The sequence below is a fragment of the Hylaeus volcanicus genome, chromosome 1 (assembly GCF_026283585.1).
Source record: "Hylaeus volcanicus isolate JK05 chromosome 1, UHH_iyHylVolc1.0_haploid, whole genome shotgun sequence".
Lineage (NCBI taxonomy): Eukaryota > Metazoa > Arthropoda > Insecta > Hymenoptera > Colletidae > Hylaeus > Hylaeus volcanicus.
The window spans coordinates 20,741,553-20,764,509 of record NC_071976.1 but is presented as its reverse complement, the minus strand read 5'-3'; the positions used below and the strand labels follow the sequence as shown (position 1 = coordinate 20,764,509).

The 22,957-nt window shown below is 45.0% G+C and overlaps 1 protein-coding gene across 2 annotated transcripts in view; it reads left to right on the top strand.

Annotated features, from left to right (window-relative positions):
* LOC128878558 (latrophilin Cirl-like) overlaps window positions 1–22,957 on the top strand; it is a 442,897-nt gene that overhangs the window by 81,690 nt on the left and 338,250 nt on the right. Inside the window, exon 3 of one of the 2 annotated variants that reach the window (XM_054126848.1) lies at window positions 9,299–9,347. The gene's annotated coding sequence lies outside the window, so the exon portion shown is untranslated. Of the gene's footprint in view, window positions 1–9,298; window positions 9,348–14,577; window positions 15,307–22,957 lie in introns of those variants that run through there. The other variant, XM_054126854.1, reaches the window with a different exon arrangement.

Genomic DNA, 22,957 nt, shown 5'->3' with positions numbered 1-22,957 from the left:
TAAAGGATCTACATACATTATTTGTTTTCAACCATTCCGATATATTTAGATCTGATACCAAAAATCGACATGGATTTTTCAGATGACCCAATAAAAAATAGAATCTAGTAGAAATAATTAAAATCTGAAGACATTTGGGCCCGCCAAGAATGTGCTCTTATCTCGGAGGTCCAGACAATAAAATTTACTAAGCATTGGAGCGCCACTCCTTCGATTAGCACATAAAATTCTCTAGAATCCTAAACCAGACGAGAATCGAATCCCGTCCTGTCCATCGAGACACCATTTATTTTACGACGAATTTATTCGTCCCGTGGACGGTGACTGGCCCGCGGGAAGAAAGAATGCCGCCGTAGGGAGACGCAAGAACCAGGGGGAGCTGGTGGACGGGTCTCTGTTTAAAGCCCGACGACTGAGTTTCGCTCCTTATCGCGTACACATTGTAAGTACGTACAGCTGATTCTCGTTTTGCATAAAATCGAGGCGACACCGCGTGGCCCCGGCTCCCGGCTTGGATTGCACGCGTGCGTGTATCTGCACGCGTTCACGAACACGAGCGTGGCCACGGATGCACACGAATTTCTTTTACGGCCAGTTACTGAAGACATTAAAGTCCACGAGGGGCCATGCGAGCAGGAGAGATTTGGACGGGCGAGCGCCCGTGGGCTCCCGCGGTCCTTCGCTAACAAGACGATCTTTAAAAGAGGAAAGCGTTTCCCCAATCACCAGTTAACATCTTTGTTTCGTACTTCGCCGGCCGGGGCCGCTGCTTGTGAATATATTCATGAGAAACCGATGCCGCTATCGACCGCGAACCGTCGAAACTTTCGACCGCCGCCGTCCCCGAATCGCGACGCGACCGGAAGCACACGCGGAATTTCGGGAACCATGCCCACGGTGGCCAGCTTCGTTGGATTTAATTGTGCCAATGTTAAGCTCCATTTACGTTCTCGTAGGTCGAAACGCTCTATCCTCCGTAAATTTGTTTTTATTCGATCGAGAAATAAGGTATGGACCTTGGGAATGGTCACGAACTGTTTGTTTGTTTCATCGACGCGGTAGTATTTATCGGCAAAATGATACGTTACGCAAATAAAACGTCGGTATAAATTTTCTCGAATTCCAGCTCGAATTCCAGCACCAGATATTCCATAAAATTCCACCGATAAATTCGTACGTTACCTCCGATCGAAGGAACAGGGCAGAGACACGACCTCGCCTGGTGTATCGCTGTAGCGTCGACGGCAGGGATTTTAATTAATATATACTTAATTAAGTTTTCGGCGTCGACGTCATTGTGGCTCGGCTACGGGGGTCGTTATCTATGCCACGCAGTGCGCGGGTGATTTACTAATAGAAACTACGCGGAATAGTTCGTCTAGTTAAGCCCCTTCGAATACACATTGGTTTATTGTGCGCTGCACCGATGCACCGGCGCCGCTGTTACGAAACACCCTATATCGCGGCTATACGCCGGCTGGCTCTATTAAAGCCCTCCCCTCGTTTTCGATGCGCACCTCGCTGAGCACCTCCGAGCGTGTTTGCGCGGAACACCTCAATTCCCCAGATGTATCGATAATATATACACATCCGCGGTTCGCGATAAAAGCGATTCTACGCTGATTATTCTGCAAGAGTCTGCGGAACGAGAAGTAGGCGAGCTCTGAACGACCCGAGAATTTCCGAGAGAGTACGCAAACCGTTCGACGTAAACTATCACTTCATCGACGATTACGCTTCCGCGGTGTCCGTCAGAATAATCCTGGCTCGATAACCATCGTCGCCGTGTGCAACGCGAATGTGGTATTTTTGCTTGCGAACTTTGCACCAGTGACCGGAGGTGGACGCAGAATTATTTCGATGCACTGAGGTAATTCACGTAAGTCCACTTGTATTTCGAAAACATTCGATTATTTATTTTCACTTTAATTGGACTCCTCGCGTAACTTCTATCGAAAGTCAAGCGCTATTTGCATTTATAGAGGGTTAACTTCAAAATCGCCATTCGTGAACATTGAAACGGTCTGACCGAACGCAGTCCTCGCTGAACGGCATCCATCGCCAACATCGCGTTCGGCGGTACCGAATAATTGTTTACGAGCAATAATATCGGTCAACATTGTCGAACGATATTAGTTGGCAAACAAACAAGCACGCGAACGGTGTTTGCCAAGAATAATGCGACTGTCGGCAATGGAGCTCGCGTAACGGGCATCGATGAACCCGTTCATCGGTCGCTTGTCCATCCGCGGTGTCGGACGGTCGTTTGTTGGAAAGCTCTGACGTGCGGGGTGAAGAAGGTCGGCGGGAAAGGAGGTTTGAATTAAAATTCAACGAAGCGTGCCGCGTGGCCCCGCGTCGATTCTTTTTCGACTAATTGAAAATTATTGAAAGCCGACATATGGCACCGAACAGGTCAACGGTTATCAAAAGCCTCGTTTGGAAACGACGAAATGCCTTCGGCGATCTCGAATTTCGCGTCGATTATTCGGCCTGGGGCTTAATAAAAATGCACGATACGCCTGGCGCACAAAGAGGGGCTGATTTGAGCTCGCAACTCGGATTCTGACGTCCTAGGAAACAGACGCAGCCAGGCTACCCTCGTTAACATTTTCCTTCGTCAAACCGCCTTTTGTCAGCGTCACCCCTTTCCCCGCCGCCCGTTCTCTCCCCTTAGCGCGATAATCAGAGGCCGACGAGCTAGTTACCATTCACCAGGTCGAACGCGGGACGGTCTCTCGACGACGGGAAAGATCGACTTTTCGTTCTAGCGACGTCGCTGCGACGTAGATGCCTCCCAGCGCGGCGTGTATTCGGAGTCGCTGTTCCACGTCCACTGAAATCGATTGCGAATGATTTTGGGTTGATTTTAAGGAAAGGTAGAAAATACCACTATTCCGAGAGTACTCCTCAAATCCTGTATACAGTGTATCTTCGATTAGAGTCGCAAGCCTCTTCACAAAACAAAAAGTAAATCAGTCGATAAGTAACTCACCTAATAAACCGACAGATACGAGTACAAGTTGGCAAACAAAATCGCGTGACGGTTTCCTGTACGAGAACTTACCCTTCTAGGATTGTCCTCGCGACGTCGACGGTATCCAAGTACTCGTATTCGAAGTCATCCGTGAGGCATATTACGGATACCGTTGTAACAACAAACTCGTGTCTGTATTCACGTATTCCCACGTGAAGCACTGCAGGCATTGATCAGCCAGCAGCGAGGGTCTCGGCGCGATAAGCGCGCGAGTGAAAGACGCTTCCAACGGTAGCATGATGTTTCCAAGTAAGTGACATTTCATGTTTCGTCTTGCGGAAGATCTCACTGATGCGCAGGACACGGTAAATAAAAATATGTTCGTTTGAAGGTGCGCCCGTGTAAGTTTCGCTCCTCGAAACGGTCATACGTTGGTACTTTTGCCAAGAATGTATTGATCGTGAAACGAAAGTCAAGCCGATTGATGGATTCGAGTAATCTTTAGACGAAACGGCGGATCGCCCCCGCTAGCGGATGGAAACTGCCTCGAGGTTACTTGCGGAGAATCAAGAACTTTTAACCTTTTTAATCGAATTCAGTGTTTTTTTGTTGGTTAATAGACCAGACGAAGAGTTCTAGAGAAAGTGCTCCGATTGGCGTGTGAATTATCGATAGGGTCTCCGTTGCATATACCAACTCCGTCTAGACCAATCAATTATAAAATTAATGTTCGATATCGCGAGGGCCGTAACCATGGAAAAAGAAGCACCAATGTGAATATATAATAATGACGTGAATAAAATAAGCAGTCAAATAAATGGAGCCAAGAATATGAAGAAATAGGTCACTTCGCGATATTAATATATACAACATATTTTTATTCATAAATAGCCCCGACGTTGTATGTTCACGTAGTAAAGTGGGATCAATCGCAGTCGCTTCGGAACACGGTGAGATCGTGCACAAATGTTAATAAAATGGAAATATTCGTACGTTGTAAATGTCAAGAGAATTGCACGAACGAGAATTGATATTTATCAGACCATACCTTCGACTGGATAATTGCCAGTTTAAGGAGTTAAAAGTATCCGAACGATATAACGACGACGATAAAATGAATTTGTTATTTTTGTGACGTTGTGTCTCTAAAACGGCAGCGGCGGTTTTACGACGGTAGCTCGTGTGATTTGTCAGATAAAAAAAAAACCACTACCATATTCGGGGGACAATAATATTCAAGATTTATCTTCCCGAGAAGGTGCTTCCGCGTACGCGGCGCGATCCTTGAATTAATACAGTCCCACGTATTACTTGCCCTGTCGGAATCCGTTTACGTCCACTCATTAGCGAGGAAGTTTATACGCCCGTGACGATTAACACGGACCCGCTAATAGGAACAAATCGTCCTTGGACCAGCCGCTGGATATGAAAGTGCCAAGTCGTATCTATGTATCTACATTTTCTTCCCTCGACTTCTGAACATCCTCTCGAACAACTTCGATTCTTTTCCATTCGAGTTCCCGAAGGAATGCATCCTTGAAAATATACCCTGTGAATTTTATGCCGATATATGGGATATAGTCTGAGAGGCTTATCTTTAAGCCCTAAAAATTAAACATTTGAGATTTTTCATTTAGAAAACTATTGGACATACCACTGTCTAATTTATTATATGGATTTAATTATGACTCGACAAGTTGTAGGAATTCCTTCTGGTATAAATGATTGATGAGTTGACGTAAGCTTTATCGAGCTTCGAACAGTGATGAAAGAAATATTAGGCTCTCAGTAAAAAACTAACATTCCTATATTGTTTATCTTTGCGATTTTTAATTCAATTAGTCCAATTCGAAGTTTTATCAAATTCCAAGTCCTCGAACTTCGCCGTACTTTTTAAAGCAAAGGTGAAAGTCAATTTTTTATTATTTCCAAACTAGGCAGCCCCCTTAATCAATTATCGTCGAGCGTCAACGGCAAACTTATTCGGTAATTTACACTTTTCGCGCCCAGTTTTCGAAACATTTTTCACCGCGCGTCAAGCGCAAAAATCCTAAATGATACTCGCTATCGCGCGAAATAGTCGAACAGCGAGCAACATTGAGCTATTGCTGCACTATCCTGTGAAAAAAAAATTGCTTTCACTTTGAATACTGCAAACAGATCCAATATTATGATGAAATATTTTTCACCGCGCTTGACCAGGTCAGTGGAGATCAAAGCATTAAAAGTATCAATGGTTTAGTTACCATTAAAGTTAATCTTTACCATTTTGGTCCATATATTTCCACGTTGCAGGTGATCGTGAAAATTGAATTCCGTTTCTGTAGTTATTCGTCGATCGAATAATGATCAATATCTCGAGACGAAACCGACAAAATATGTAACTTACAGACACAATGGTGGTCCCAGCCTGGCGACAGTGTACGAGGTTGTCTGTCGAACCACAAACAACGTGAACGTATTCATGCTCGAGCGGCACTTGATCGTTTTTAGCGTGAAACGTGACGGCATAATCGATACGTCGTCTGGTGGAATGTATCGCGGCGCGCTCCGAATGGATGCTCTTCTGCAGGAAGCATCCTGTACGACCACTTACGCTAATAAATACCCTGGTTCGATGGTATTCCGGCGTAATAATTGCGTGTAATTGCACGTCGTATAGAATCTAACAGGATAATTTACTGGATTCATTATTTTTGCTGTCCTTCGACGTGGCAGGCGCGTCGTTCGTTCGCCAAATTTTTAATTGCAAATACAGCAACGATAATTAAGGATAAGAAGTACAGAGAGCGATATCTGATACGTATCGGGTCATTTATATGTACTTTTGTTTACGTAAATTATATTCCAGGAAAATGTACACGCGTGAATGAAACACTATATTGATCACTCGCGAGAGCAGTCAACTTCTTGAACGAGTTCTTCCCGTCGCTGGGTTAATGCGTCGATACCTCTTTAATGGAAAGCAGTCTGTTTACTCTGAAGAACTTGGCGAGTGTCGATTTTAAATGATAAAAACATGGAACACGCACGGAATGCGTATATTAATCGTTCATAGACTGGTCATCTTCTTGCGTGATTCCTTCTTATGCTTGATTAATGGATCGATGCAGCTTTTATGGAAACTAGTCTACTAAAGCGTAGACACCTTCTTGCGTTTCCTCATGAGATCGCTCACAACCTACGCAACTTATGCAACCAAGAAACAATTTCTTCTCTCCAAAGCGTGATGTAAAATTCACGCCATTTATACGATTCTCTAATTAAATCGTCCGCCAAATCGATCCAATCACCTTTGGTGTAACTAAAAATTCATTTTGCAAGCATGGACGGGCGAACTCGACAAAACCAGTGGGAAACTTGCGGTAATAATACGTTTGGAGCGTAATAAAAAGCGTGAGGCGTCTCTGGTAACTTTCCCTGGAAGAGATCCGAAGAAAACACGGTTAAAAGTCCGCGCCAAGGGAGCGAGGTGGTCGGATGGTGCGCGACCGTGTCTGGAAAAAAAAAACACGACATTAGGGAGCCTTGGTAATTCCACGGCTTCGTGTCCCAGGGTACCATCGAACCCCGTTATAAATGCGTTACGTCGTGTTAGTCAGGGATCCATTTATGAAAAAAGTCGGGCGTCGCGCGACCCGACGATAATTACAGCGTGTCTTTGGGATTAAATATCTCGGCTGCGCTTGTAATTTGCGCATCGTTAATATGCGGCCCCGAATTAATTTATGACCGCGAATTACAGAAAACGGTGTGTTCCGTCGAATTAATGAACGCGCGCTCGGCGCATTGTGCCGACGTCATTAGTGTTTGGAATGAGTACAGAAAATGTATTTTTAACTACATCCTGGAGAACACGATGACGAGCACATGGGGAAAAAAGGGAGTATGAGAGAGATGTAAACCTGGACGCGTGGTACATCCTGAACTGTGATCGGTTGTACCACCTCGGATCCATGATTAGGAGTTCTGCTACTATCTTTCTTCTTGGCGCGAGAAGCTCTGCTGCAGTGAACAGGACTGCAGATTTAATTCGTTTGCGTGGATTTATCGTCAAATTTTTGTAAATTGAAAAGATTGCATAATGAGGAAAGAGAAGTGCTTGTGCCTCAAAATATGATTGAAGATCCCATATATGGAACGATTGATTATTTTCCTTCGTCCTCTCGTGGCTAATGGGTCCATAAAAAAAATTTTCCATATCATCGTCCATACCGAAACAATTTTTAGGTCGATCGAATTCACCTCCAAGATATACAACCTTTCGCTGTGAAATAAGATCGAAGAAAAAGAGCGGAGAAAGCGCACCTTTATCGAAACTATAAGCGTTCCTCGAGACGATTCCAGCGTGTGTAATTTCACGCCCAAATCGCGGAAGTTATGGCAAATAGGACTCGCGATACAGGGCCATAAACGGGATCGTCCGGGTGGATCGCGCCGGGGTATTTTCTTCGTGGGCCGATCTGACGAAAAACAAACAGTTAGAGCTAGGTGGTCCCTCATTAAGTTGGCACCACTCCTCGGCTCAGGCTCCGTTCCCTTTCGATTCGAGTCGATCTCGGATGCCCCGTGGGGAGGGTCTCCGAAAGGGCCGTTGGTCCCTCGGGTCCATTATATCGGTGTACGTGTGCCCCGATCGACACGCGTGTGGATGCGTGTCTCCCCTTCGACCGTTGCGTCCACTGCGACGTCGAGTGAGACGTTACCTACGCAAAATGAATGCATTCGATACGTGTCACAATTGCTACCGTAGGGGTACGCCTGCTAGCCCCCCCAGGCCGCCAGCGTCGCCACGTGGACCATAGACCAACTCGAGTAATGAGTGGGCGACTACAAAAAAGGGAGGTATTTGGCTCTGATTTTGAACTGAAACAGGGCCTGAAAACTTAATTCGTACGAAAATTGCAATAGTGTAGGGTGTAACAACATGTTTCATCAAGAAAATTCGAAATGCGATACGAAACTGTTCAATTCGCACTTTATTCGTAAATGTTCGATGGGTATTCGATGTATATAGAGTGTCACGCGGTAATTCCATGATTGTATCGCTATCCCAGCGCTATGTCGAGTGAGACGTTACCTATGTAAAATGAATGCTATTCGATACGTGTCACAATTGCTGCGCCTGTTAGCTGGGAGCTGGCAATATTGCCACGTGGACGCTAGACCAGTGCGCACGTGTTCGTATCGTTTGTACGAGACCTCTGTGCATGTGTCCTGTGGTCAACGGAGCGGCAAGCCGATTCCACGGCATTAATCAATGATTTATGTAAAATGTTATTCCGCCGGATGAGGGACGAATGAATAAACGAGCATCCTCGAAGGTGCACAGGGAGCTCGCTGCGCACGTATCGATTTAATTGGGGAAAGCGGAAGGTGGTCTCGAGACTGGGCTCTGGTCGATCGCAAAAATTTGAATTTCCAACATAATTTCAGAGGTTGCAAAAGCAATCTCGAAATCGTATACAATCTTTCAAGCAATTGCATCCACCTCTTCCACCCTTCCATTTTTTTCATTTCACATTCTTAGGCTGTCTCAATTCATATTACACGCAATCGAAAATCTGAGAATTCATTCTTTGAAAACGATTTCCATTTCTGGCTCATCTGTGACGTTTCAAACGTCGAGATCCGCAACGAGAGGTTGCATATCAGATGCAGGACGATCTTCCATCGGGGCACGTCGGGCTGAACGATATTCGTGGAACTCGTCGAGTCGAAAGCGCTCGCGTTACCGTAAGGAAAACGCCCGATAATGGGATTACACATAGAGAATGGATTAGTGAAATCCCTCGAATGCAAAACCTTACGATAATCTGGTACAACGTTCCCCGTATCTTGGACAGCGATGACCATACACAGCCCGGCGTTGCCCTCGTCGAGGATATAGCTGGTTATCGGTACGGCTCGACCCGGTTCTCAAACACGAAAATCTACCGGGACTAAACGGGTCGATCGGCAGTTTTCTTTCTTCCACCTGTTGTACGACAACCGTGCATCGGCATCGCGAGAGATCGCGAACGCGTGTACCATGAAGGAATTATCCTTCCAACGGTGCTCAGGTAATGTGAGCAGTTAACGCAAATGGGACGGTATACCACCGGTCCGAAGCGGGATTATAATGAAATAAATACTACGATTAAAGGGAACGCGTTTAAATTAACCGTCGCTATTGCTCGTGTACCGAACGAGTTTTAAGATTCGATCTCCACGTAGCCGGTCGCTCTCGCACACTCGCGGATACGCGACCGCGACTCGTATAAATAGTCCGCGGCCTCTTGCCTGATACAGCGTTAATGACCAGGTCGTTTTCTGTTACAGACACACGTCAGTGACTCGGGACGAGCAGCGCTGCCCCTGGAAAAATAGCGTGAGTACCTCTGCATGTGTTGCCTACACCGATCGGACGATATTTAATCGGTATTGGCTTTCAGCCACCGGTGCCTACACGTATTTCAATTAAACTTTAATTGAAATTTACAAAGACGCTTAAGTCGAGGGCCTCGGTTGGTCGCGTCCAGATACCCTTGAGATTAGTCGAAATTTATTCGACGTTTCTACGACGTTCCTAATTGAAAATGTTCAGTGACATTCTCGATTTTTATAGCAATTCCTTGTGTCAAAACAAAAACAAATTTGCACTCGGATGATTTAGTCGATATCGGTATCGTTAGATCCTATCGTCGATTATCCTCTCAATTCTCGCCGTGTCATCGCGTGGCCCGTTTCTAAACGCTAGGATGGGAGCACTTCTGGGCGCTCGTGTAACCCACACCGACCTCTTCGATCGTCCCGTGCGTGCAGCGAGACAAAGAAAATTCTTTCCCACGCGCAGGTGCCGGTTTATGGTGCATTCGGTACGGTCGGGGTGGTTACGAAAACACGCTGTAAATGAAGTTATTCCGCCACGGGTTAATAACGTTGGGAGCCTGAAAAGATTGTAGAATTTCGGTGGAAGCGTGCGGATGCACGAACTTCTTCGACAGACCGAATGGGAGTATCTTCTGGGCGGGGATGGGCAACGTTGATGGAGGATGGGTTTGAATGGCTCGATCAGGACTGTGCAAACGCAATATGCAGTTGCTCGAATAGTTGCATGCTGCTGGCAACCGTTAGGGAATCGTGTCTGTGAATAATTCCAAGTAATTGTTACTTTACACTCTTCTTCACACTCTTCGGAGTATAAAAACGAGGTTGGGAGGTGTCGCTGTTGGATTCTGCAGTGTCGACCGTTATCGATCGGTTATCGATTTTTTTAGTTGATCAACAACTTAGCTGTTGAACAACGTCTAATGTCTGTTTAAAAGCACAAGTTTCTGAACGTACAATAAAAGACAGAAAAGGCATGTAGCAATCATTTTTGCGTTCTACATACCCCACAATGGCCAATGTCAATTTTACGTTTTATGAAAATTGATTGTCTTTGAAGTGAAAATTCACTCGATCTACAATCGTCATATATTATGTGTAGCATTTTTTTTTTTTATTAAACCTACTCAAGACTGAAAGAATTACTCAAGGCCAGACGAAATTCAGCCACTATACAACTTCGTTTCGAATCATCCTGTACGTAGATCTTAATTCCCCAGGCCCAGATGTTCGTCTTGTCTCGTCGGTCAGGTGACGCAAGCCGAGAAACATATTAAATAGCCCGTGGTATCTACATCCGCGCCTCCACGAGTCTTGTACGCGTCCGCGCGTGAAACTTGGTAACTTTCCGGCTTTACGTGCCGTTGTTCTTCCATATCTAGTTACATCGTCAAATAAGGCGAACGCAGCTCGACACGCCATAGTCGTATCCGCTGTCATAATTCGCGAAACGCAGACTAGACGCCGCGCGTCGAGACAAACGTGACAATTTCCAAAACGGTGTAGGTGATAATTATCACTCAAACATAATTGGACTAAGTAAAAACGTTTTTGTACTCTACAAATAATTAAAGATTGAAATATTTCACGTTGAATAAATGAAAATATCAGTGGAACGTTATAGATAAATCGCTGTGTGTTGGTTTCATGGCTTATCTATTATTCCAATAAAAATGTCCACATCTCTAGTCCCAAATAATCTGAAATAAAAACATTCAGAATTTTCGAAATCTAACAGAAAATGGATTTCCTTAGAAAATATAGCAGAATGAAAAGGGGACTTTTAGTGAATCTTTACAGAAGCACATTCTTGAATCCCAATTTAGAATATGTAAAAGTCGATTTTTCGAAAGTGCTGAACTGGAATACTTCCCCTGGAGGGAAATGCGAACTCGCCTCCACAATGAACCACCTACTCCCCCTCCAGCTCCAGGCTGCTCCTCGAATATTCCCGAAATCTCGTTTCAGGCAGCTGCGCTAATGCTATGGAACCGACTGTAACGCGGGATTGTCGTAGCTTCGTGAACTGTGAAGCGTGCGACGCGTTTAGAAACTTGCGAGTGTTGACGTTCCCGACGCGAGTAACATCGTACGAGGCCAACCAAGCGAATCATGTTTCACCAACCGGCGGGTTTCCGTCCCTGGAACTCGAAACTCGCCAATCGCGAGATGTCGACCGGTATGCGTGGTGTTCCTGCGTGCACTGATAACGCTCGCGGCTCGCATAATCGCGATTATGTAACCACTCCACGAATTCGAGGTTGCAGTTCTTCGTTGATCACGTTTGTTGAAATCAAATAGCTAATCCACGGATGGATGCCTTATCAGTCTATCGCAAACAACAGCCTTTATTCTTCTAATGTTTCTGTAAGTTGTTTTGGAGTTCAGAGGTGGTTTGCCTCGAGAAACACGTCCCACAGAGGTAGGTTTGCAATTTAGACTCGAGTCCTTGGGTTCCCAAACAAAATCTTCACGGTTGTCGAGTAGGGAGTGCGGAAAATCGTTGTTGCGCCACAATTCCGCAACTAACGTCGACCTGTCCCCAGATCAACCGTAAAACGTGCCAAGGAGCCGTGCGTTATTGGTATTCTTTGTTGCGCTCCGTAATCATTGGCGTGGATCATGTTTTGCTTACTCTTTACGTAAGTCTGAACATGACGGTATTGGCATTACACAATTGTCTACGAGACGTCTTGGAAACGGTTGGCTTTCTAACGCCCCCGGTTCGCGCCATTCATCGGGAAGATATTTACGGTAGTAAGGTGGGAACAAAAGGTAAAGGTACGCAGAAATAGTTACAGGGCCGTATATTTCAATCCTGACTATGACTCCCTTGGGAATACTCTTAAGAATCGAAAAATGGATAAGCAATTGTAATAAAGAATCGATACATCAACTACTAAGTTACCGCGAGATATTAAATTTCACTTTGTGTAATCAATAAGTGTCGTGAGCCACTCCTGACTCCGCGACACTTATCGACCATTCGCTCCAATCTCTCTCATCTCGTTCCTCGGACGAATGTTCGTCGTTCCACCGCAATCCAGGCTCTGCTAGGATCAGCTTTTAGTGTCGAGCTCGCAGACGCTAACAACACTTTATGAATTCGTTGGACGACATTAATCGAAGCGCTATCAGGCGACCGAAAGGTATCCGCGAACACTGCCGACGTGCCTCGACTCGACACATAACGGGGCTGGATTAAAGCGTCATCACCGGTCCGTGTCAGGGAACAACTGTGATCCTGTAAACGACCCTTTGGAGAATAAACTCCCTTCTAGTATTTATGGACTTTTGGGATTAGCGGGGAGAGAAAGGCGGGGGAAGGGACTGGCAGCCTCCGATGTCGAGAGCGTCTCTTTTGTAAATTCGCTCTCTCGAAGCTGTACGAGGCGCGGAGGGAGGTGGCGAGGATCGTACATCCTCAAGGAAGATCGCGATCTACGGTTGTTTATGCGATACCTCGAGATAGGGGTGCTCTTTTGTCCGGGGGCGGTTTTCACCGTTCGCTGGAGATACGAATGAATAAGTTTCGGGGACGCGACGTATTTCACCTACAGGGCGTGTGTACACGCTCCGTTACGTGGCCAGCGTGGTTTCGCGAACGGCTTGCGAGGCCCTGCTTCCTCCTGCCCGGTTTAAGAGACTTAACCCGGATCAGAGTTCGGTGATAAGCGACAAAGAAACCGAAGGGATTCCCAGTAATCGTGGTAGGTTATTGTTTTAACACGTTTCTCGGGGAAATCAAGATGGGGATCGTTATAACGCGTCAGACCATCGTATTTGCAGAGATTTTGGGTAATTCTGGCTGTTTCGAGTAATAAATGCTATACGTGTAGTTGAAATTACGTAATATTTTTATGAGAAGCATAATTTTCAAATAGGTGTATGCTTCAAATATTTCTTGACGATGGGAAAAAAAGAATAATATTATAACGAAAGAAATCATAATACTATTGATAGTAATAAAAACTTTCAATTACATTATATTCTACTAAATACAATATAAAATATTCATCACATTTTAAAAGTAATTCTTTCACATGTGAATTTTTAATATCAATAGTTGAGGTGAAAATGTAACGAGAAACAGATTCGTTTAACCACGTACTGAGACAAAAATACCATTTCCAGAAATGTATTTTACAAATGTAGATTACAATAGTATTTAATTTTTTGTACTCTTAAGGGCACCCAGGGACTTCTATCTGACCCAGACCCATCGTCGATATTTTTTCTAATAGTAATGACATATAATCATATAGATTCTTCGAAACAACTCCAATTCGTTACAGGGTGGATAGTTAAGGGACGCCATTGAAATATTTATCAGTTTCTTTGCTAGCTCATCCAACGAATGCTTCGCCGGGGCCAACCGTTTAATTCAATCCCATTTTAATTTACTTACAAGAGATTGCTTCTCCAGATGCAAGCGACAGAGGTAACGGTAAAATAATTCAAGTGTTTACTCCGTTTTCCTCGACGCGGTGTAATTCCGCGGGCTTCGGTCCGCATCGAAAGTTTTCGCCATCGAGACACCGACGAATCGTTTAACGCGAAGATCGGGTTTCCGCCCTCCACAGCTCCGAACAGACCAGATCCATCCATCCACGGTAGCTCTCGCGCACCGTTGCACGAGCGTTCCCAAAATTCGCCGATAAGAAAGCCGGCAAAAGGCGGGAGGCGTCAAACATCGGTCTTCTCGAGTCATTAGAACACCCTCGGATCTTACCACCTAACGGTTCACCTTTCTCGGGGCTCGCGAAGATCTCTCCCTCGCACGCACACGCGGAGAAATGCCATGGCGAGCGAGCACGAGCATCGGAGCAAGAAAGAAACGAAACGAGACAAGATACCGCGAGAGAGCGCATCTCCACCGGTCGCCGAGTGCCTCCACCTTGAGAGTTCAGGAACGGAGGGCAAGCAACGAGAGCGAGAGAACCTCCCGAACGGAACGCCAGCGGAGAACGCGAACGTTCCTCGTCGGAGGCAGCAATGAGGTGGGGGGGTACGTTCTGTCGGGTTCGCGAGCGCGAAGGAACCTGCTCGGTGGGGGCGAGCTGTGGCTAGAAGCGAGCTGGTTGCCGTGGATGGCGAGGTGATGGGGTGGATGACTAGGCGCGAGAGGGGAATCACCAGCTGCCAGGATGGTGGGGGATGTACGCTGGGCGTCGTTGGTGGGGGGCGACGCTCTCCTGTCCCCTTGGCTCGGTTAGTTTCTCCGTCGACGCCGCTGGAAGCGGATCGAGCGTGTTTCTCCTCCTCGTGGGCGATCTACGCGCGGCGACCTGGTAACGTTTCTGCTGGCTCCGTTATCTATCTCGGGACCAGGTGACTCTGCACGAGATCTCGGATGATCACCATGGCGACTCGAGACACGCGGCTCCGATAGCACCCCCGCGATCGCGATACGGGATTATAAATCGGAGCGGACCCGTGCCGAGCGGGCGATCGTCGTTTCGGAGTGCAAAGGAAGTTCCTCGTGGAAAAGCTGGTCATCGTGTTTTTTTGCTTGTGTACCAGGGTGGGGATAGTTTCTGGTGACTCCCCTCGTCTCGATTTTCGGAGTGTATCGTGATCCTCGGTCCCCCATCGCGGCAGTGAGACTCGTCGTGGAAGTGAGCAACGTTGATCGGTGAGGAATAATCGTACGCGATCCAAGTACCATCGAGTTTGCTATCTGTTCGTCCCGATTCGGAGCAGGAGAGCTTCAAAGGACCCGCACTCGAGCCGCGAAGGCTAGCCGTCGGACGCCAGGACAGCGACAGGTCCCGATCCCGCGGACCGGGGGATCGATAAGGATCGGTTCGCGCGATCTATCGTCGTCGCGTCTAGCTTGCTCCGATTGGATACCAACGGAACCAGAGTGCTTTTCTCAAGTGTCAGTGACAGTTCTTGTGTGTTTTCCGTTCAAGTTTCGTGCGATGTACCTCGACCACGCCGTCTTCGTCTTCCATCTTGTAAGTAGACCAATGCTATCCGAGGATTTGACCAGCATCGATCCGTCGAGGATTACCACGCGGGTTCCCGCGCTTTCCCGACCGGGAAATCCCTCGAACGGATCGAGAGGGAAAGAGGAGACGCTTGTGGCAGCGTGCTAGGGGTATCCTATCCAGGGAGCAAAGGTCACAAGAAGCGACGGCACACCAGTGACTTTGACACGTCTCCCGCGGGAAGACCTCGCGTTAGGTCTCGTTTCACAAGCCGATGCTCAAAGCCTTCGCACGGAGTGCCCTGAGTTTAAACCCCGCGATTACAAACGATGGTCTGTGTGCACACGTGACCCCGGAGAATCTATGCACGTACAGCGTCTGCCCTCGTGCGAGTAGCTCAGGGCACGGTCGGGCAGAGCTTGACCTCGAAAGGATACTCCGACTGCAATGAACGCCCTCCTAAGCGTATTTAAAGACCCACCAAGAGTGATGCGCCACGCCAAACGCTTTGAAGTACGAATTAAAGGTCTAATCGGTGGGATCGATTTCAATCGAGGAAGTGCTGTTGGCGTCGCCCGTCGGCCAGCGTGGATCGAGGCATTTTTAAAGGGTCTCGTCGAATGTAAGAATTTTGTATAGGTGACGAATCGGAGCAGATTGGAGAGATGGAAATAATAGTCATTTTACTGGTGGCGTGGTAGATTGGAGAACCATGTTCAATTCGTTTGCTTCATGTGTGTCGTTCTTTTTAGTTTGTTTCCAAAGTGATTAGGCAGAATATGATTCGGAGCAAGTTTACTCCAAGTGTTATAGAGTGATGTTGGCCATGTTCGTGAGAAACAACTGACAAGCGAAACACAGTCATGATTGTTTATAAGGGTTATAAGGGATGCGCTCTCTCGCGGTATCTTCACCCTCTAATCTTGTCTCTTATCGAATCACGTGAAAACTGATCGATAACGTCCAGAAACTTTAAGCGAGTAAGCAATAGTGTCGTGGGAAAGTTGTGATAAATACACTATCTAAATACGGTGCACACTAAATTGGAGTAGCGTAACTGATAGTCGGTGCGTGTCATCCTCGACCTCTTACTTTCATTCCAAAGTGGTTTGTCAGGAAATCGTTAATAAATTCCGTGAAAGGTCTAATAAAATTGTTGATGCAAGGTAGCGCCGAGTGAAGTTTTCGTGATAGGAAAGCCATTAGGCATTATCTCGCGTGATACGAAATCCTGACCAATTCACGGTTCGCTTGACTCTAGAATCCCATCAACGCTAAACGATCAAGTCCATCAGATTATAATTCCAACTGCAGCAACGCGTCGAGAAAATGACAATGCTCGAAAGTGGCCATTTTTGACGTTATTATCATCCTACATGTTCAGGAAACAGTAGTTACTCGACAAACGTGTGATTGTAAAAATTGTGATTATCGCACCTAAAGGCTGGAATATCGTAGCGACTACGGCTCGCCTAAGCGATATGTGTCATCCTAGACTTCTCCATTCCGTGGCTTGTTCCCGATGCGATCGATCAGGAAATTGCTCAGGTAGTCTGTGGCAGGTCTAGCGAATCTATTGCTATAGAACAACATCATAGATGGATAGTAATAAATATTTGGTTGATGCATAAGTTTTCCGTGCGGTATTTTTCAGTGTTTTGTAGTAACTTTGGCCTTCTCCAGTATTTGTGAGATCTATTGAAAGAAACTTTACGCAAATCGTTCGAAAGAACATGTAGTACTCATCTTCAACCTTCGAACTTTATCCACGAACTCTTCGAGACGGATTATTACTTGGTCAGAATCAATTTTTCCGGTGCATTCGCGAGTATTTGGCTGGTATTTGCTTGAATCGAAGAATTTCAGCGGGTTTATTGAAGTAGCATGGTTGTTCAGAATGTCACTCATATCAGAATTGCTCGCTCGAAGCGTGGAAGCCACTTTTCGGTTGTTTCCTCTACAATAAAGGCTGCTCTTCAGCTTAGAGTGTTCGCTCGATTCGTAAAGGAGAGCATATCCTAAAAGTGTTCCTTTTATCGTCTTGACGCCTCATAGTTTTGGTCTCGAAAAGGTTTTGCTATTATTCGGTTAGAAGAATAAAAAGATCAACAGAATGTTGCATTAGATTACACTTTCAGTTTCGAGTGGAAATCAAATATAATTTTTGCTTCCGAAAAATAAAAGCTAAAGAATGTTATATAATACACAACCCAATGGCAACGTTCACTCGCTACATTTTTCCACGAAAAATAACCTGTCCGAGTTTATGTATCAACCCTATTCGTACGAAAGTAATTAACCGTGTTATTCATACAGAAACTTGTAGCGTTATACGAGTTCGTTTTGTATACTGGTGTACTCTCTCCTCTATGCACGTTTTTGGCTGTGTTGAATCGACGTACATGTGTTCCATAGCAATATTACTTTTCGGAAGAGCACCTAAAGCAGTTATTTCCCACCATTGCGCGCGGTGAAATTCTCAGCGAACGGAGCAGTTGTTGCTCCGCTATAGCAACAGCTTCACGATTTCTCCGTTTTGCTAGACCCTGCACAGACTTTCTGTACAATTTCCTAAACGAGCACTTCGGAAACAGACCGTCGTGCGAAGATGAGGATGACATACATTGGAGTGACTCGAATAAATGCTTTTAAAAGGCAATTAAACGTATAGTTGCACACTTTTTATCACAAATGAATTGAATAGCTATTGATTTCTGATTCTCGGGATACTCGTTACACGAGAATTTTTATTCTCCCATAAGTAGCAAGAATCGCCATTTTGGAGCATTGTCCTCGGGGAGGATAAGTTACGAGCAGTAAGAAACTTCGAATGAAAGTTCCTCGGAATTTAGGTGACGCCAATGATCGAAGGCTTCCCGAGAGGAGCGCCGTATGATTCATTTATATCAACATTTGAGCGTTTAACGATTAGGCGACCTCGGTGCTCTCAGTGCTCTTGGCTAATCGCGGATATCGCGGTTTGACGAGCTTGTACGTGCCGTGATGTGCCCTGTCAACAGATAACGTAAATCTCAAACGAAGATGAGCCAAACTTTATTCGAGTAATTAACGAATGCAAACATCGTGGAATTAAAGAAATATTGATGGGTGTGCTGCAATAAAGTGGCAGCTCCATTTTTGTATGGTTTTGTGGTTAGAACATAATCACGGATTTAAAACATTCCTTTTTTTTTGTGGTGCAATAAGGAGGAAAGTTTGAAAAAATGGAGCTGTCTCCTTATTGATGCCCACCAGTCAATTGTGTAAAATAGATATAATCAAACATACATGTTTAATTACTGTATGTTGCGTAAGCCATGAATACTTCGGAGCACTAAATTACTAGGAAACGACATAGAAAGTGGCAGATGCGTCGTTTGATGATTTTTGTGTCCGTTCCGTCGATTAAGTCGGCTCGTGTTTGTGCTCGTTTACACGTACGCTCGACGTCACCACGAGCTAATTAGACTTCCAAGTGCATGTTTTTGTCGAATGATTCACAGCGTCTCGTGCCGTCGTTTTTCTTTCACTCCTCCTCCGGGAGGCTTAGTTCCTTGGATTTTCAATCGGAATTGCGTGTTCCACGCGTGTTTTGTCGGACACTTGTACAACCGCGGACCCCGCAAACGTGACTATGCATCTTAACCGTTCCGCCTTCCAGCATGAAATCCAAAAGACACGGTGAATTATGCAACGATCGAAATTGTTTAAGGCAGATGTTCCAGCTTTCTACATAAAATTTGCGTTCAGGTCGAAGTTTAAAGTAGAATTTCGTTTTGTGATTACGCTATCTAAATGATTCGTATGAATGCTTGCTCCAAATATTTATTACGAGACCTTATGGTGGATGCAATTGAATAAGTTATATCAGGCTTACAAATTATCATATCTTACTTTAAATTAAAAATAATCTACAGGTTCTCCAAACTTAGACACTCCTTCCAGAAAAGAGATATTAATCATTCATGGGCGTATAAGTAACCGAGTACATAGTTTCTCCTTTAAAGGATAAAATAAATACCTCGCAATAGATGATTAACGAAATATAGACACCTATGTTTTCATACGGAATATGCGTGAGTGATGATACGTGAGTTAGTTTTTGAATTACGTTGACCGTGGAACGTGTCAGCGGCAGTGCCTTACCGCTTAATTTATATCCAATTCATTGTCGATTCGAGTTTTTACACCTCCGCGCAGAATCCTTATGAAACATGCAGAAGACATTCCGATGAAAAAGTTGAGAAACGGGTGCAGGTGGCGAAGATATACGAGGAAACAGGAAATACCTGAACCGTTTCGGGTGATCGTATTTCTCGACGAACGAGTGGCCGCCTTCGCTGCTGTCTCTCTCGGTTACCACCTCACTTCGACTTGGCATATTTACTTTGCCGCTCGTAGAGAAACGGGCTCTCGCTTTAATATTGCCCGTCCACCGACTCGTGACATTTCGCAATCTGCGTGTACTGCAATTTCTCCAGTCTGGCGATGAAAAAGTTTACCTCAAAGTTCGTTCCTGAATGTGTCCGACGTAACGACGCATCCAGATCGGTCTGGTAAACGTTACCGTTTCAATTTTCGACCAGTCGAACGATCGACCCTTTAATAACTGCACGCAATCGCTCCCAACAGCAGTGGGATTATATCTGTTACATGAAATAACGTTAGTTTAGTTTGGCATTATTTCAAAAAACAGAGATTGCGAGTCTTGTAGTCTTGCGATTGAAGCTGATTATTTTATAATTGGAGGTCACGTAATCCATTTATAATTTAAACAATACGCACTTATCCAAGACAATATTATCGAGATAAGGTACTATAATCGTTGGGTCTATTGAATGATCATAAAACTCTTACTCATTCGATAAAAGGACGTTTCGATCAGGTTTCACAAAGTCAAAGAGGAGAGAAATTATCATGTCCTATTTTTACAAAGACGATAGAAAATATACCTAAGAAAATTGAAATATCAAGCGTTTATTTTACTGCTACTTGAGTATCGAAGTAGTAAATATGTAAACATCGTTACTCACTATTTGCTTCACTAATTATTTAACGAGTGATAATCTTCGCGAGAGATCTTTACCTTTCATGCCAAGGCTTGGTTTTTCCGATGATTGAATTTTCATCTCGAGAAGGTGCGTCTCACGATTCCCTCTTTAATCATGCTAGTTGTTATCTAGGTTACTTTAATAACAGCATGCAACTAAGATTACGCTTAAAAGAATGCCACTGTGTCGCGTCGTTGATCGCATATGTGCTGAGCAGACTGCTAATTATACTTTTCCGTATCGAGTAATCGCTCTTGACAGTTGTGAGTGTTTTCATTCGCACGTCGTATAACACCTGCGACACTGACGTAAATCGCTAGAGATTTTCGTTAATCTGCGACACCTATAAATGCACCAAAAATTGGAGTATTTATTCGTGCTTCTATTAACTGTCACTAAATTTGTATTCTCAATTCTTTATAAATATCCGCGCCGACAATGCTTGCATCATTTAAAAAGAACTTTATTCTTGGAACAGCAAGCAGTGCCTTCAACCGAACCATCATTTCATTAAAAATTTCGACTGATTGCTTCATTTAGGTCGAACAATCGCAATATCGATTGGTGAGGTCATGAACTTTTCTCATTTTATATTTTCTCTTTCGTAACATTTGCTGATTTGACAAACTACTTTAGCCAGCAAAACCGTATAGAAAATAAAAAGTAAAAACTGGAGCAGGTTTTCCTTTTAATTTATAATTATTTCTTATACGTGTCGTGTTAATTAAGAGGAAATTATCGTGGGAGCTATCAATATGCATGTTTAGCAGGCTAGACGAATATTTTCTTTCTCACATAATTATCTGCTGTGTTAATAACTCTGCAGCATTAGTATTAATTAATTGCGGTGACTGTCCCCGTGACTTGCCAATTGTTTGCACACGCGAATGTAGAACACATTCTTTCGAGCTGTGTTTTATTATCGGAACATGTAATTCTAAAAACGTTCAGTCATTTCTCTTTCAACGTTCTAATAAAAAAAACTGGTACATACGTTTATGTGTCTCATTTACACTTCTGACATTGGTTAATACAGTTTTTATAAAAGAATCAGCTGATTCCCGTAATAAATGAATGAAACCACAGACCGCTGTTGAAAGCTGGGATACTTGTTTCGGTCAAATGTGGGCTTGTTATCCGTTATCACGACGAACTGGCAGCCAAAGGTTATCGTTACGAACGCTTTCACTTTTTCAATTGTATCCAAAGTGTGCACCAAAATATTCCTCGCGTCGAAAACACAGATTATATTCCCACTGATATCACCCACTGTCAAAAAGTTATTCGTCATCGCGATGAATAATCGTGATCTAAGCAGTTATCCTGTTTCCTTACCGCATTATTGCGAGGATTTGTTAGTCATGCACAGAAAAGCACATTCGTTGAATGAATATCACGTAGGCGGTGTAGAAAACTTTCATGTAGGTCTGGGTTAGTTATTTTACATAAGCTAGTTTGCAATTATACTATTACGTGTGTTTTACCATCGTTCGTAGATATTTCAACCCACAACGATTATTTATTTCGAAAAGACATGCCCTTTTCCACTTTGCCTACGTATTCGCACGTACGATTCTTAAACAATGTATGCGCTGTGGTGATCACGCAAGGTAGGCCTGTACTGTCACCGTTCACCAGCGAAAAGGTTAAAATTGAGCACAGTGCGTCGGCGGGGGTGGTCGCGATCATAATGTGGAATCGCGCCGCCACGTATCGTGCCGAACGCTTGGGCTCGCCGGTGCCGATAAACTTAGTAATGGCAAAAAAATTGCCGCGATTAAGGTTGAAAACACATCCAGCAACCGCCATTTTCTCACAGCACCTGCGAATTACGCGTAATTGCCGTTCCTTCGTCCCTCTTCGTCCCCGTTCCACCAACCCGTAGCTATCCGTTCCTGGGAACCCGAGGCAGTTCATTGTCTAACGGCCAGTCGGGCCGGCCGAGAGCACTCTCCGTGTCACGAGATCGGGATAATCGACATGTCGAATCGGAAATTAACGTTAAATCGTAGCCACGTTGCCCCGTCCCACAGCCCTGCCCCGGTTATATTCGTCGGAGCGACGGGGCCGCGAAGAAAAATCGAACATCCGTTCGCCGGGATCATCCGTATCGAATGTCGGAGCTCTCTCGAATTCCTGCGGGATTATAGGAGTCCATTGTCCGGGGGGATATCGGGATCGCTTGATATTACGATTTTATTCCCGCGAACCAGAAGGAAAATCGTCCCTCGCGCCGTGCGCAACAACAGTTAGAACGGTTATTGCGTTCCCCGTGTATCGAAACTGCCATCGAACGCGCTCGAACAGGGGAAAAGAGACGGTTCAGATCGAATCGCGGGAGTTTCGAATCCCTTACCACGGCGGAACTGTTTCTAACGATCGAGTCGGAGGCGTCGTTTCGCTGCGAAAGGATTTAACAAGGGAGAATGTTTACACTCGGAGTCGCTGGACGATAATGTTAAGTGCCCGCGATGGAGGGTCGATGGATTCAACTACGCCATGTACGCGATGTTCGCAATTTTCGTAGGTTTTAGAACGATGAAGTAAAGTCCATTAATCGAGTTGAAAGAAATTTTTTTATTTACTAGTATCAAAAGTGTGAGACTTGTGGTATGGAATTTGGGTCG